The sequence below is a fragment of the Equus caballus genome, chromosome 2 (assembly GCF_041296265.1).
Source record: "Equus caballus isolate H_3958 breed thoroughbred chromosome 2, TB-T2T, whole genome shotgun sequence".
NCBI lineage: Eukaryota > Metazoa > Chordata > Mammalia > Perissodactyla > Equidae > Equus > Equus caballus.
In genome coordinates, this window is record NC_091685.1 from 61338957 (window position 1) to 61354701 (window position 15745).

The following is a 15745-nucleotide window of genomic DNA, read 5'->3' on the forward strand; positions in this document are numbered from 1 at the left end:
GTTTTATATCTTTGTAAAGTTTTTCATGTAATTTCACTAACTTAAAAAATCCTTTGGACAGCCACTAGCCCTTATTTTTGTGTTACGAGAGCTGTGGGGAAACTGAGAGGCAAGACGTTCCAGCTGGGAACACAATTTTCTGCTTCTGAGCAACGTCAGGCATTGCCTTTAAGACGTTAGACAGAAGACAGAAGGCTAGAGTTAGCGCATTTCTGGGAGGCCTTTTGAAAGCATCCCTAAGGGCCTCTCTGGAGAATAGTAAGTCCCCAAGTAACCGTTTCTTATCCTCCAGTTTGCCAGCACCTTGACCTTGTTGCTGATTCCTGATCCTCAATTCTCGCTTTGAGCTGAGACTTTTATATTAATCATGCCCTTTTATTTTCTGATGCTTTAATATCTGGAGCCTTGCTGATCCTGGAAAGACTGCCCCTCCCAGGGCCAGCCAATTCCTAGACACGGTAGAGACTTGCCTGGAACTGTGCTTTTCACGTGTAATCCAACCAATTCCCCAACCACCTCCTTCCTGGGCTCTCACACTCTGGGCCACTGTCCTCTGCCCTGATCACCCGAGAGCCAGCTACTGGAAACAACTACGGACAGCATCTGTGCCCTAGAGCCCATGAAATTATTCAGAGTAGCTGATCCTAAACTTGCTTACACTGCCTTGCCTTTCCCACAAAAGCCACGGTAAAGGTCCCTGCTTATGTTTTCCTCTGGCTCTCTCTGCCTCCTGACCTAACCTGGTGCTTCCCTATGTGACGCACGCTGCTCCCATGGCATGGCGTGTCCCCGATTTTTAGGGGTGTGTGAGTATGAAAAACTTCTCCCTTCATGACAGTCATTTTTGTGTCTGCATGCCTAACCATACATGATCAAAACACTCCTGAGTATAAGTTACAAGTTATAGCCTCTCTGGCTCAAATCTTGGTAATTCCTGGTGATACTCAGCATGGGATGTGGCTCCTCAGCCTTGATTCTTTAGCCAAAGATTAAGCCTGTCATCTGGCTCTTAAGGCTATCTGCTGTCGTTTCTCTCTGGCCAATGTCAAATTGACAGGACAAGCAGAGCTGAACTTATGCTTGGAAGAGAAGTTTACCCCACAGGGCAATGTCAGTTGCCCTAGAAAGGCTCCAAGCCCCCAAATAAAATGCTCTCTGTTGCCTAAAATTTTCCATCGCCAAATCATCCCTTTTCCTTGAGCATCATCCTCTGCTTTCTTCTCATCTTTTTGTTTTGAAATAAGCTCTCTCAATTGCTTTTCCCCTTATGATACAAGAAGAGAGAGATTGGGTCAAGATGGTATACCAACTATATGGATCGGTTCTTCTCCTATCCGAAATCCCAGGAAATGAACGAAATTTGTCTTTGATAAGGAGAGCCTCCCAGCTCAAAATCGTTACTTCCCCTCTAGCCACACCGAGAGCATTCAGGGGGATGATGTGTATTCTGATTAGCACTGATTATATTAGATTTTGATAGAAAAAAATGAGTTTCAAGTTAAAGGATATCAACAGAAAAATAGAATCATAATGTAGAATTTCCAAATAATTAGAAGAAAAAGCAATCCAATAACAATCAGAAAAGAAATAAAAGAAAGAACAAGAAAACATGGTAAGTATAAAACAAAAGATAATCAGTAATAAGTACATCAATAATCACAATAAATGAAAATGGGTTTAAATATTCTATTAAAACTGTCTTAGACTGGGTTAAAAAAACCACCTCACATCCAGGAATATACAGTTTATAGACACCATCCTAAACAAATGTCTTAGGGGAGCTGAAAACATAATATGAAAAAAGAAATTTTAAGCAAATATTAATTAAAAAACTATATCACACAAAAATAGGATTCAAAGTGAAAATTATTATGAGAAGAGTTTTTAAAATTTATAATAGTTAGAATTCACCAAGGAGTTATAGTAGTTATAAATCTTTATGCACCTAATAACACAACTTCAAAACATATTAAGCATAAACTGATAGAAGTATAAAGAGAAATGAGTGAATCTATAATCATAGCAGGAGATTTAAAAAACTCACCTCTTTCAGATATTGACAAATAAAGTAAACAAAAATTACTTGAGGATACAGAGGGTTTGAATAAATGAACACATTTACAAATAAGTATATGTAAAATTTCATACCAAACAAAGAAAGGCTACGTTATTTTTACACTCTTAAGGTACATGAATAAACCTTAGCTACCAGGTCACAAAGAAAATCTCAATTCCAAAAATGTAAGATGGCCACCACAACAAAAGTGATTGCAAAAGAAAATGTAAAAAAGGAAACCATTCTTATGGTAATTTAAGAAAGAATCCAGCTGCTGGCAGTGATTACCTCTGGGCGAGAGTTGGAGGTGGCTCTGGGTGTGTTCACAGATAGCCCCGTGTATGAAGTATTTGCTTGAATTTTTGTTATTGTGTGTAATTTTGAAGTACATAAAGTAACAAATGGATAAGATATATAATAAGCAAAATCTCCCTTCTTCCAATTAAAAAAACTGAAAACAATGCGTTGTTTAGAAATACAGTCACCAAGATCGATATATATCAAACCCATGGATGAAAACAAAGCCAGAGTAAATGGAGAGCCCCAAGCGCACATATTAGAAAATAATAAACATAGAGCAGAAGTGAACTAAGCATTCAACTGAAAAAGGCATTTTTTAAGAAAGGCTAATCCAGGGGCTGGCCCAGTGGTGTGGTGGTTAAGTTCATGCCCTCCGCTTTAGTGGCCCCGGGTTCACTGGTTCAGATCCTGGACGAAGACCTACACATCGCTCATCAAGCCATGCCATGGTGGCATCCTATATACAAAATAGGGGAAGATTGGCACAGATGTTAGTTCAGGACCAAGCTTCCTCACCAAAAAAAAAAAAAAAGAAAAGAGAAGAAAAAGAAAGGCTAATCCAAAGAAAAGGTACAAACATTGAAGAGACGAGACTACTACTTGCAGTTACTACAATTATCTGCTATAAACATCCTAGAGAATCAGTGGAAACACCCAGTAATCCAATAAATAAGAATAAAATAATGTGATATTTTTGCTCTTTATTTGGATAAAATCTAGAATTTCCGCTGTTGGTAGGAATGTGGGAAATAGGCACTCATATACACTGTTGGTGAGGATGGAAATTGGCCCGTTTTTTAGGTAATTCAGCAGAATCTATCAGAATTCCTAAAGCACCCGTCCTTTGACAAACAATTGCCTTTGAAATCAGGGAAATTTAAGAGAATCTAAGTGTTAATCAACTTGACACAAAAACTATCATCTATTTATGCTATGGAATATCATGCAGAATTAAAAAGAATGATATAAATGTACTGACAAAGAATGTTTAAGACATCGTGTTATTTGAAAACATATGCGAATGAAAAAAATAGCTGTTTTGTCAGATAGAGCTGTCGGTAGACACAAAGGAGTCGTCAAACTGCCTGCTCGATGCATCTCCCCTGGTGGTTGGAGGAGTGACATACCTGCCCTTCTGGCTTCCACTGCATCCAGAGGTGGCCGTGTGACACATTGGGCAAATGAAACGGATACGGAAGTCTGTGGGTAGGTTTCTGGGAAATCTTTGCTTTTCTCATAAAAAGGCCAGACCCGGCAGTCCTCTCCTCTTCTTCCTGGATTGGACACAGGGCTGCAGCACGTGGGCTGCAGGTGGGGTGCAGTCATGTTGCAGTTACGAGGTCACAAACGAAAGTGAAAGCTCCAGAGAACCATCCAGACAGTGGTGACACTCAGTGTCGCTGAGCTCCTGAGCTGGCTCTAGCACCGACTTCTGTCCAGAATTCTTGGACTGTAGGTCAGATAGAACCCCCATTTGTTTAAATCACTTCCAGTAAAGTTTCTAGACAAACACTTTTCTTACTGATACGACCATCTATTGGCACACTTATATCCAGAGAAGAGGCTCAGAGAATCTCCAGAAGAATTCTCACCAAGTTGTTTGTGGTTACCACTCTACAACGGAGTGGGATTGACTTTTTCCTCTAAATAACTTTGTAGTGTTTCAAATATTTTTGATAAAGAAGTATTTATGTATCAATCCTGTAATCAACAATTTTTAAGGTACATAACAATAAAACCTTATGTTGAAATTTTGGGATTATAGCCAAAAATAAAAGAAAAAGATAGCACTCATAGTTTCATCACAGAGAGAAACATTGTCTATTTGCTCCTTTTTTTTTTTTTTAGCTAATCGAGTTTATGTTTTACAAGTTTTATATTTACAGATAAATTGAGCAGATAGTACAGAAACCTCCCCTACAGTGTCCCACATTACACACATCTTGCATTAATGTGGCACATTTCTTACAATTAATGAACCAATATTGATACCCTGTTATTAACTAAAGTCCTTGGTTTATACCAAGTTTCACTCTTTGTGTTGTACAAAGAATTCACGGGCTTTGACAAACATACAATGATATGCATCCACCACTACAGCATATACAGATTAATTTCACTGCCCTAAAAATTCCCTGCGCTTCACCTACTCATCGTTCCTCCCCACAACCCCCGGCAACCACTGAGCTGTTTCCTGTCTCCATAGTTTTGCCTCTTCCGGCATGTCACATACTTGGAATCATACAGTATGTTGCCTTCTCAGATTGGCTTCTTTCACTTAGTAACAAGCATTTAAGTTTCCCCCGTGTTTTTTTGTTGTTTGATAGCTCATTTCTTTTTGGCACTGAGTAACAATCCATTGTCTGGATGTGCCATGGTTTATTTATCCATTCACCTACTGAAGGACATCAGGGTTGCTTCCAAGTTTTGGCAATCATGAAGAAAGCTGCTTTGTGTGCAGGTTTTTGTGTGGACATAAGTTTTCAACTCATTGGGGTAGAAATACCAAAAAGCACGATTGCTGGATGGATGGTAAGAGAATGTTTAGTTTTGTAAGAAACTACCAAACCGTCTTCCAAAGTGGCTGGACTGTTTGGCGTTCCCACCAGCAGTGAGCGAGAGTCCCTGTTGCTCTGTCAACGTTTGGTGTTATTAGACCGTTAGATGTTAGCCATTCTAATTGGTGTGTAGTGGTATGTCGTTGTGGTTTTAATCTGCAGTTGCCTAATGACCTATGATGTTGCCCATCTGCTCATATGCTTATTTGCCATCTGTCACTCTATTTCCATAAAATGTGTAACCCAGGTGACAGCTGGGGTCTTCTGGTCCCTCAAAGTCAAATAAGATTTGTTAACCACTTTATTCTAATCTCTGTGAAAGTGCTAATCTCTCGTTGAGGCAATCTAAACTAGGTTAGAGGAGGAAAGACTTATAGAAGTGGAGGAATTCATAATGCTTCACACCCAGTCCTTGGCCTCTTCCAACAGTCCCTGTCTCCGTGCATGTCACCATCCACTTAGGCAAGAAGAGCCCTCAGGGTCAGTCCTCACCTCTCCCCGCTCTCATCTTCTTATTCAATCCTGTCAACAGTAGCTCCAAAATATTTCTTGAATCCATTCCCTTCTCCTCACTGCCACCACTGCTACTACCCAAAACAATAAGAACCTCATTCAGGCTACAATTTTTTCTCACCTGAACTGCTGCAAATGGGACATGGCTAGAGTGACCTCTTCAACATGCAATCTCTTCATGTTTCCCTCCTGCTTCCAGAATAGCTAAAACCCCGAACAGGATCCCTGCACCACAACCCTCACTCCCTGCTCCACTCACATTGCCCCGTTTAGTCCCTCTTACTCTCCATGCCCCTCATACCTCAGGCCTTTTGCACATGCAGTTTCCTCCAGTTAGAATCCTTTTTCCCTGCCTCGATTCCTAGGAACGCCTATCCAGTATGCATAGCTCCGCTCAAGCGTCAGCTGGCAAGGAAGCTGACTCTGGGGGGGACAGCACAGGCTCTCTCTCCTGTGGAACACCTGTCACAGTTGTCATTTCTCACCCCTTGTATGATTTGCTTAGTGCCCGTTCCACCATTAGACTTGAACTCCATGAAATTGGGGATTTTGTCTGCTTTTGCTCACCATTTTATCCCCAGTGCTTAATATACTGTCACACTTATAATAGGCACTCAATAAACGTTTGTTGATTGACTGAGGGACTAACTGAATCACTTCCCTCCAGGATTTCTTATTTTTTAATTTAATTTAATTTTTTTAATTTAGTTTAATTTAATTTTAAATTTAATTTTTTCTGTGTGAGGAAGATTGGCCCTGAGCTAACATCCGTGCCAATCTTCCTCTATTTTATGTGGGATGCCGCCACAGTGTGGCCTGACAAGCAGTGCTAGGTCCACGCAAGGGATCTGAACCTGAGAACCCCAGGCTGCTGAAGAAAAGCACATGAACTTAACCACTACTACTGGGCCGGCCCCTCTCCAGGATTTCTTGATACAGCACTGATGATCCTGGCTGCCTTCTTCTAAGACTGGCATGATAATGCAGATAAAGAATCATGCCCCAACATGACCGAGTCTGAAACACATGAATCTTACTACACTCAGCTGTGGAGAATGGCTTTTGACTTTCTGAGAAAGGACCCAGTACTATGAAAGAATGTTTCTTTCTCCTGCATACAGCCACGTCTGAAATCCAGCTCGTCCTTTATGTCATCACCATCTCCTTAGAGCTTGAGGGAAGCTCTCAGTATTCCAGATGCCAAAGTTTGGATGCGTTTGTAAGATTTGAATTTCTGCACCCAACTATACGACTAGCTGTCCCTGGTGGTCTAGTGGTTAAGATTTGGCGCTCTCACCACCATCAGCCTGAGTTCTTTTTCTGGTCAAGGAACCACATCACCTTGGCTGTGTGCTCCTGTGATGCTGAAAGCTGTGCCAGTGGTATTTCAAATACCAGCAGGGTCACCCATGGTGGAGGGGTTTCAGCAGAGCTTCCAGACTAGACAGACTAGGAAGAAGGAGCTGGCTGCCCACTTCTGAAAAAATTGCCATGAAAACTCTATGAACAGCAGTGAAGCATTGTCTGATATAGCGCTGGAAGATGAGAGGATGGCGTAGAAAGACCAGGCAGGGTTCCGCTCTGCTGTACACAGGGTCGCTAGGAGTCGGAATTGATTTGATGGTAACTAACAACAAACCATACAACCAGCAGGAAGTAAGTTCCTGATTGGCTCTGTCTGCCTCCTTTCGCACATGGATGATCTCTCCCAGGACCACAACCTCCTGCTGAGTTATCTGCCCAAAGGTTTCGGGAACAAATCCGCTGAGGGGGCTTTAAGGGACTGAAGAATGCTTTGGGCGCCTGCTCGTTCCATGCTCCCTTCTCTCGAGAACTCCCTCTGCCGAAGGGGAGAGTGGCCCTGGGCACCATTTCTGGTCACAGTTGAATGGACTGGAGGGGAACACCTGACTGAATGTGGGTGAATGTGATGATATTCCTGGAATTGGGTGCTGACGTGGAGAATCTTCTAGTTCCTATTGAACCAACAGGTCAGAAGGCCATAGGGAGTAAGGGCTGGGGTGATCATTATTTGCATGTGCACAGAGAGGCAGGGCAAGCTGATGAGCAGAGACAGACAGGCTAAAGTTCAAGAAGTCAAGAGGCCATTTGGGCCTACTTCCTGGTTTCAGGCCCGGTCGAGGCCTGGCTGTGTTTCCCATCCTGATATTCCATGAGATATCCCCGCGTCCTTCCATTAGATTCTTATTTGCACTTCTGCATGTTCCATATAAACAGATACAAAGACGGAGTGGGGAGGAGGGTACATAGGGTGACATTTCAAAGGAAGAAATGCCAGTTCTCTTGACAGAGTGGACATCGGGATGCAAATGGAAAGGGAAGAGGACGTGAACGTTGGCTGGATGGCTGTGCAGGCCTGGTACTGTGCCCGGAACTGCGTGTATATCACCACTTCTTGAATTGCAAGAACCTTATGCAGCAGATCTTATTATCTTCATTTGATAGACAAGGAAACAGAGGCTCAAAGAGGTCATGCAATGTCCTAAGGTCACACAACTAGGAGGTGGCATGGAAGCAGATATGGAGCTGACATTAGAAACAAAGATGGCAACTCCAGTGGCTCCTGCCTAAAAGACTGACCAGCTGAGCAGAAGTGGGGGTGGTGGCTGGGGGGGCCATCCTTTCCCTGTCCAGGGAAGCGGCAGCATTTCTCTCTTGTCCTGGTTACGCCTGATCATCACGGGTGTACGCTACAGAATGCATCATACATTGCCCTATGCAAAATTCCTTCTCTGTCTCTCAGCCCTGTCTCATTTCTTCCTCTGACATGACAGGGTGCAATTAACATTCTAGCCTTCTTAGGCAGGTGCCTACATCACTCAGGCCGGGGGGGGTCTGTGCTCGACGCCATTGAAGGACTGGCACATTTCCCACCAGGGTGCCTCAGCGGGTAGGGATGAGAGGAGGGAGGAGGAAAATTGTATGTTCTGGTTGTACAGCAGCATCTTTTTGCTTTTCCCTCCGGGTGACTTGTCTGCAGGTTCCTACCTCAAGCACTACATTCTCTTAGGAGCCAGGGCTGAGCATGCTAGAAGTTGCCCTTCTGTATGCACAGCACAAGCATGGTTTCCATGGGAACATCTCAGAAGGAGAATGCTAGGATTCCGGGCTTTTTGTGGCCTTGGGTAAACAATGGATTGGATGCTTCTGAGAAGCTCAGAACCTTCCCGCTACTTTCTCTAACACGGTTTACAGCCCCTCCCACCACAGACATTAAGCCACTTCAGCCTTGAAATATGTAGAAAAAAAATAAACCTTGTGTTTATTTAATAAGCCAAGTGTGCGTAGGTTTTTAAAATTCATACCCATCAAACGCACTTAGAATTACAAAGAATCCTAGGAGAGAATTCTAACCAGGGCCACTGAGGTTCCTGCAGGGGTCTGGGCACTCTGGCTCCTCTTTGATGCCTTGTCTGCCCAGTCACTGCCTGACTCAGCTGTCTGCAGCGCTGCTTCTCAGCTAAAGACTCATTCACTCATTCGTTCCACCATCATTCATGGAGTGCCACCATGTTACGCCTGCCCAGTGCCAGGTGCTGCACCACCAGCTGAGGATGCAAAGAACACTTAAGGAACTCACAGCCTAGGAAGGAAGACCAATAGTGGGAACGTGTTGAATTACAGGTGGATACGGACCTGAGGCAGGCGGCATTCAAGCAGCTCCAGTCCCACGTGTTGTAACTCAACCAGGGAGGCATTTTTGTTAATGGTCAGCTCTTCGCTTCCTGCTTTAGGTGACTCCTGAGCACCCTGGTCCCATAGGTAGAGGAGAAGAGCCTTTCTCTTTCTAGACCTCCTCCTAAGAATTGGAAACTGCCGCTGAGCCCCTGGTCCCCAGGACCTGCTTTCAGCTGACTTCTCAGATGCTTTAGCAGAAGCTTTAGCAAAAGACTGTGGGCTCTGAGGCAAGGATCTGGGGTCAAATTCTATCCCTGTTCGTTGGGTGGTCTCTGAATCTTGGTTTCCTCACCTGTAAAATGAGACTGTCTCATAGAGATTGTTGTGAGTTAAATGAATAGTGTCTGCAAAGTTCCTGGCACCGTGTCTGGCACATGGAAAGAGCTAATAAGTATTAGTCCCTTCCTTTCTACTTCTCAGACTCCCCCCGCCCCACACACACACTTATTGTCAACTCTTTGCCTAGCCTGCCACCTGTTATCTTGGACCCAGCATTACTTGCTAAATTGCACTTCTCTTCTGCTGGACCCCAAAGCAGAGTGGTGTCCCCCAGCCTCTGGCCGGCCCCATGCTTTCTGCGTCTTAGACCCCCCCACCCCCACGCCCTCTGTTCTGTGTCGTTGTAAGAGGATAGGCAATGCATGAGTTTCCTGTGAGGGAACTTGAGGAAATAAACTACGTGGGATAATGTTTGTTGAGAAGACAGGTCCACCCAGCAAAAGCAAGTCGGAGTTCTCCTTCCTCGCAAATTGAATTGTACTGATAATTTATCCTTCAATTCCCTGAATAATCTCACTGCTCCACTCCCTTGGTACTGAGTCTCCGTCTATTATAAGGCATTCAAGTCAACATTTACAAAGCCATTAATATAAAGAGAAAACAAAAGCCATACCAAGCCTCACTTCTGGTCTTCGAAAGGGCGTGGTGTTTGCACGGGGGCTGGCTGTCTGACGAGGCGGCACGGGCAGCCTCCTGGGAGGTGTGATTTGAGCTACATCTCCTGCCCGTAAATATCTCTCCTCACCAGCTGTCGTAGTGCCTGAAGTTCCAGAATTAGATGATTGCTCTTTTGCTGCCCTTGTTAAAACATCTCAGTTTCTGGCGAATACAAGTAGATGAAGTTGTCATGGGACGGCCAACAGGGCCAGTCTGGGGCCCCTGGGAGCATGTGGGAGCCAGGACAGATTTGCTGACCTGTTCGTTTCTTTGGTACCGTTCTGTGCTGTTGGCCCGAGACAGCAAGCTGAGAGTATGGGCCTGAGGACCCAGCGGACTCAACAGGAGAGGAGGAGGATGCCGAGGTAGGACAGAACCGTGTCCAGTGTGGGGAAACCATTTAAAGAGATGGTGTTCATGTGTGACCATTCAGGCCAGAGGCCGGGGAGGGGGCGTGGCCTGAACTCTGTGAAGGGGCCTTATGAGTGTCTTGAGGCCAGCAAGCCAAGTGCAAGGAAAAAGAAAGCCAGTCTGGGAGCCCTGGGCCAGGAGGTAGGGACAAACTCACATGCCCACCGAGGGCCCCAGAGCCTCAGTGAAGCTGGCGGTGGGAAGGCTGAGTGAAGCAGCAGACTGGATGGGGCCAACCGGGAGCAACTGGGGAGTGGGGTGGCAGTGGGCTCCACCCTGGGATTTGGGCTGTCGTGATCTCAGCTGGGTGGGGTGGGCCTTAGGATGGCCGGCCCCACTGGTTTTGGTGACATCATCATTTTGTCCTGGGGCCTCTTCCATACCTCCCATATTCCTGCTAAAACTACCTGTACCCACGCCCTAATCGTGGCAGCTGCTTTGGTGTTTGGGGATAGCTTCAAACACTATTTGGCACTGTCTTTATTGTCAAGTGGGCAAACATCGAATCTACCAGAGGAGTGAAGCATTATCCTGGTTCAAGCCTCAGAGACAGGTGTTCCCAAAGATTTAAGAAGTTCCCAATTCCCTCTTACAAATTCTACCCTCTTCCAAATACAGCCATGTGACTACACACTAAACGTAGAAGGGAAGCTGGAGGGAATGTCATCAGGATACTAATTAACTGGCAACCTAGAGTTTCTGGTTCCATCTTGTCCCTTAGCCTAACTGACATTCCACATAGGTCATTGCCAGGCCCTGAGCAACCCTTGCCCCAAACCAAGCATCCTAATTTACCTCAATGGGAGCACGCGTTCCCTCCCTCCCCTGCCGCCCCAGTATTAGTTTGCTAGGGCTGCCATGATAAGATGCCACAAACTGAGTGGTTTCAACAACAGATATTTATTGTCTCACAGTTCTGGAGGCTGGACATCAGACATCAAAGGGCCGGCAGGGTGGGTTCCTCCTGAGGCCTGTGAGGAAGAACCTGTTCCATGCCTCTCCCTTGGCTCCCAGTGGTTTGCTGGCCATCTTTGGTGTTCCTTGGTTTATGGATGCATCACGTGGATCTCTGCCTTCATCTTCACATGGCGTGCTCCCCTGGTTGCATGTCTGAGTCCAAATGTCCCCTTCATTTAAGGATACCAGTCATATTGGATTAGGGAGCCACCTACTCCAGTATGACGTCATCTTCACTGACTACTACATCCGCCATGACCCTCTTTCCAAATAAGGTCACTTCCTGAGGTACTAGGGGTTAGGACTTCAACATATGAATTTTTGGGGACACAATTCTACCCATAACCCCCACCCTTACTCTTTTTTGTTCACTGGGGGCTCTAACTGAAGCAAGCAGGCAGAAGGAAGGGTATGTGGGGTTCTGGCTCAGTGAGCCAGGGATGACGGGGGCAGAAGAGAACCGGATGCACATCTCTGGTCATTCGAATACATTCTTTCTCAGAGAAGCCCAGCAGGGCCTGGCTTTTTGAATGTTTGAATTATTAGACTTCCTTATAAGTAACATCGGCCTTGTATATGATTACTGATGTCGCACTGGAGCAGTTCTCTTTGAGGCTTGCTTCGTCTCCAGCGCCTTTTCAGATTCAAAGGTTCCTACCACCTCATGAGAGAGAGAACGTCATTTCCCGTAACCCAGTGTCCCCTCGTTCCCAAATTATAAAAGATTCTTAGTGATAAGCAACAGAAACCATCTCTGAATAATTTAAGAAGAAAAGAAATTAAGCGAGGTCTTTTGGGTAGGCCATGGACTCTCTAGGAAGGATGGAAAACCAGGCCCAGTGGCTGTGTGTCCAGGAACAGGGCATGCCACGTGCAGAAGGATGCAGCCTCACGCTGCTGCAGGGCTCAGGTCCCCCAGGTGCCATCTCCACACTGGACACTTGACATTGCCTCCGCTGCCCCTGGAAACTGTGTCTAGACGTCCCTGCTGCTTCAATCCGTGGCCAGCACAGAATAATAGCTTTTTTCCCCCAGATTCTGATGAGTCCCAGAGCCTAAAAGGAAAAGCACATCTGCATTAAAGCTTCTGAAGTCGCCTTTCCCACCAATATTCTGAGACTAGCTGTTGATTCCATTAGGCACCTCGCGACTGGTAAAACTTTAGCTCTGCTAGTGTCCTCAGGGAAGCAGACACTGAGATGAGCTAAGGCTGCAAAAACTTTAGTGTACTCTTAATACCTTGGGGGGTAAGACTTGTGAAAGGAAAATACAGGAAGCAGGATAGGTAAGGATGGGGGGCAGTCAGAACACAGTGTAGCTCTGAGTCTCTGCTAGCCCGATCGGAGCTCTGGAGCAAACACCTGCTAGACGAGTGACGGGTGGGAGTGGCCAGGCACTCGTGCCACGTCATGCTTGGTCACTGTCTTGGTCACCCCAGGAAGAGGGTGACTTTGACTCCAAAGCTGAGGTCGACCCAAAGGAGTTAACAACTATAGTCTGTCAGTTAACCATGTACCTAGTGGCGGGGCCAGTGCTTCCATGAAAGGCAATCTCAGCATCGCATCTCCATACCTGCCACGCTAGCCTCTGTCCCGAGCAAAAGGAAACCGTCCTTCCAGGATGTGGGTCACGTGTAGCCACACAGTTTTCAGAGTCTGCATCCATGCTAGGCAGCATTGTACATGTAGATGAGGCATCTTTACAGTAGCAGCACGTGTCACTATCACACACTGGTTTGTGTCATTTCTCTCATTCTGTGTGTCTTGGTTCTCTTCCCCAGTGAGACTGTGAGATCTCTAAAGCTACATACTGTGTCTGACTTCCTCAGCATCCATGAGGCTGAGCACAGAGTAAAAGCTCTGGGAACACTTTCTGATCCATCTAAGGTGGCTCCTCCTGCTTCCTCATCCCGTCTCCTGCGCGTCCCTGCCCATCCCTAAGCACTGCCGTTTGAAGCCTCCATTAGGACAGGCCGCACCTTGCTCCCTGGCTCACTCTCAGGGTGAATTTCTGACAGACGAGTGCTTTCCTCCCCACCCCCCTCTCTAGTCACTCATTGTTCTTGTTGCAAATTAAAGAGAAAAGCAGGCAGTGCTTAGGAAAAGCAGTGGCCCCACTCTTGACACCTCCCGCGCAGAAAAGCATTTGACAACCAGTTTCCATGGCAACAGGCTTTCTTTGAAATAATTTCTTGTTCGGTGTGCCAGACCCCCGCTTTCCTCTTCTTGGGAGTTCTGGCCAGCATTGAAAATGAGATTAGAGGAGGCAAGGAGAGAATGTCCGCACAAGCAGTCAGCCATCGGCAAGAGGGCTCTGGCTGGCCCCGGAGGGCAGGACTCAACTCCTCTCTCCTCAGGGCCTTGCTGATGCTCCCCAAAGGGTTAAAGATGCCAAAGATGAGGTCTGAAAAAAGCTGACGGGCGGCGTCAACAGGCGCTATTTAGAGCAATGCAGTAGCGCAGAGCTCTCTAATTTTGGAAAAGGGCCATGTTCGCACATTCCGAGCAACAGTGCCTGCCCTGGAAGCTGCTGGCTTCCTTTTTTTGTTTCTTTGTTGGCCTTGGCACACGGGCAGTGCTTTCCCCTCAGAGGAGAGCTGACCCTGGCCCCTGCCTGGCGTCCTTGTGCCCGCTGTGTTAAGCTGAGAGGCCCAGACTTGCCTTCTCTTATCTGTTATAGGTTGAACTGTGTCCCCCAAATTCTTGTGTTGAAGCCCTTACCCAGGACCCCAGAACATGACTGTATATTTTAGAGATGGGGCCTTTAAAGAGGTGATTAATTTAAACTGAGGCCGTTAGAGTGCGTCCTAATCCAACTGGTGTCCTTACAAGAAGAAGAAATTTGGACCCACCAGAGAGACACCAGCTGCATGCAGAGAGAAGACCACGAGAGGACAGAGTGAGAAGACGGCCGTGTGCAAGCCCAGGACAGGGGCCTCAGGAGAAGCCAACCCTGCTGACTCTCTGAACTTGGACTTCCAACCTCCAGACGGTGAGAGAGTAAATTTCTGTTGTTGAAGCCCCCAGGCTGTGGCATTTTGTTACGGCAGCCTGAGCAGAATATCATGCCTTCCCTCTGGGCTGCAGACGCTCCATTTGTCAGACTGGGGCTTAGGAAAGTCAGCCTAAAGTCACTCCTCTTTACAGGCCCTTTCAGAGAGCAAGAGGCTCCACCAAGCGTGCCCACAAGCTCACTGCCCTCACCGTGTGACGTGTGACACACTTGGGCGTTGACACGTCTGAAGGTCTTTTCTCTCAGTGGACACAGCATTCTGTGAAGTGACTACAGAGGCCCAGCCATCCACCCTTTACAGCAGAAGGAGTCAAAGACAGGTGACTCAGCTTAGGGAGGCTTGGCTGACGGGAGCGCCCATGTCCTGGCTTCTTCCACCCCTCGCCTTTACCGTATTTTTAATGTACTTGAGACCCCATAATGGGATCCCTTGAGGTTGGGAGCCGATCTTCTTCCTCTTTGTATTCTAGCCACTGGCACTGTACTTAGGATGAAGTACTTAATAAATGTCTCTGAATAAATAGTGAATCTTATTCTGGCCAAGAGAAGGAAGCTTCAGGATTTAAAGCAAAAGAGAAATTGCTGGTCTTTTGTTTCTAATTTTTTTTTTTTTTTTTTGCAGAGGAGAAGACAAAGACTTAGAGAAGTGAAGTGATGCGGAAACAAAGCCAGGACTGAGACCAAGGTCTCCTGAATCCAAGTTCAGGGGTCTTTCCGATTTGCCATTCAGTAAACTTAACACACAGCCGCTGTGTATACACCCGTGTCAGAAGCAAAGGGATGACACCTATATTCTCAGTTAAGCATATTCTCTTAAAGACAGCAACCAAGTGTGAATTTTTTTATTATATTTCAAAGGACCCAGTATTATTCCATGTGCTTACTGGTATTACTTCTTTTATCTTTTCACTCCCTTCATTAAAACTCTCCCAGTATCCACAGTTGGCTCCCAATAGCCACAGTTCCAAGCAAAGAAATTGCATATAGGAAGCACTCAATACGTCTTAAAAAGTGAATTAATGGATAATGAAAGCAGAAATAATTCTTAATTCTTCCCCCTGGTGTTCAAAGCTCCCTGTCATCTGGTCCCCTCATTTTCAGCCTTCACAGGCCCTTTGCTCTGGCTGGCTCAGTTTCCTCTCTGACCAGAACAATGCATCATTCATAACTCCGCTCTGGTTGTTCCCCCAGACTCAGATCACCCATTTCTCCCGGATTGGTCTGTCCCAAAGCTGTTTGCATCTTCAAGCCCAAGTGAAGGTCCCCTCACCCTCCCTCCCACCCGCCCCACGCCACTTCCAGC

At 46.1% G+C, this 15745-nt stretch overlaps 1 long non-coding RNA gene across 1 annotated transcript; it reads left to right on the top strand.

Annotated features, from left to right (window-relative positions):
• The first annotated feature begins 6838 nt into the window (after positions 1–6838).
• Positions 6839–15488, top strand: LOC138921685 (uncharacterized). The gene is made up of 3 exons (XR_011434474.1): positions 6839–14421; positions 14577–14762; positions 15065–15488. It is a non-coding gene; the product is annotated as an uncharacterized lncRNA (long non-coding RNA).
• The last annotated feature ends 257 nt before the right edge of the window (positions 15489–15745 follow it).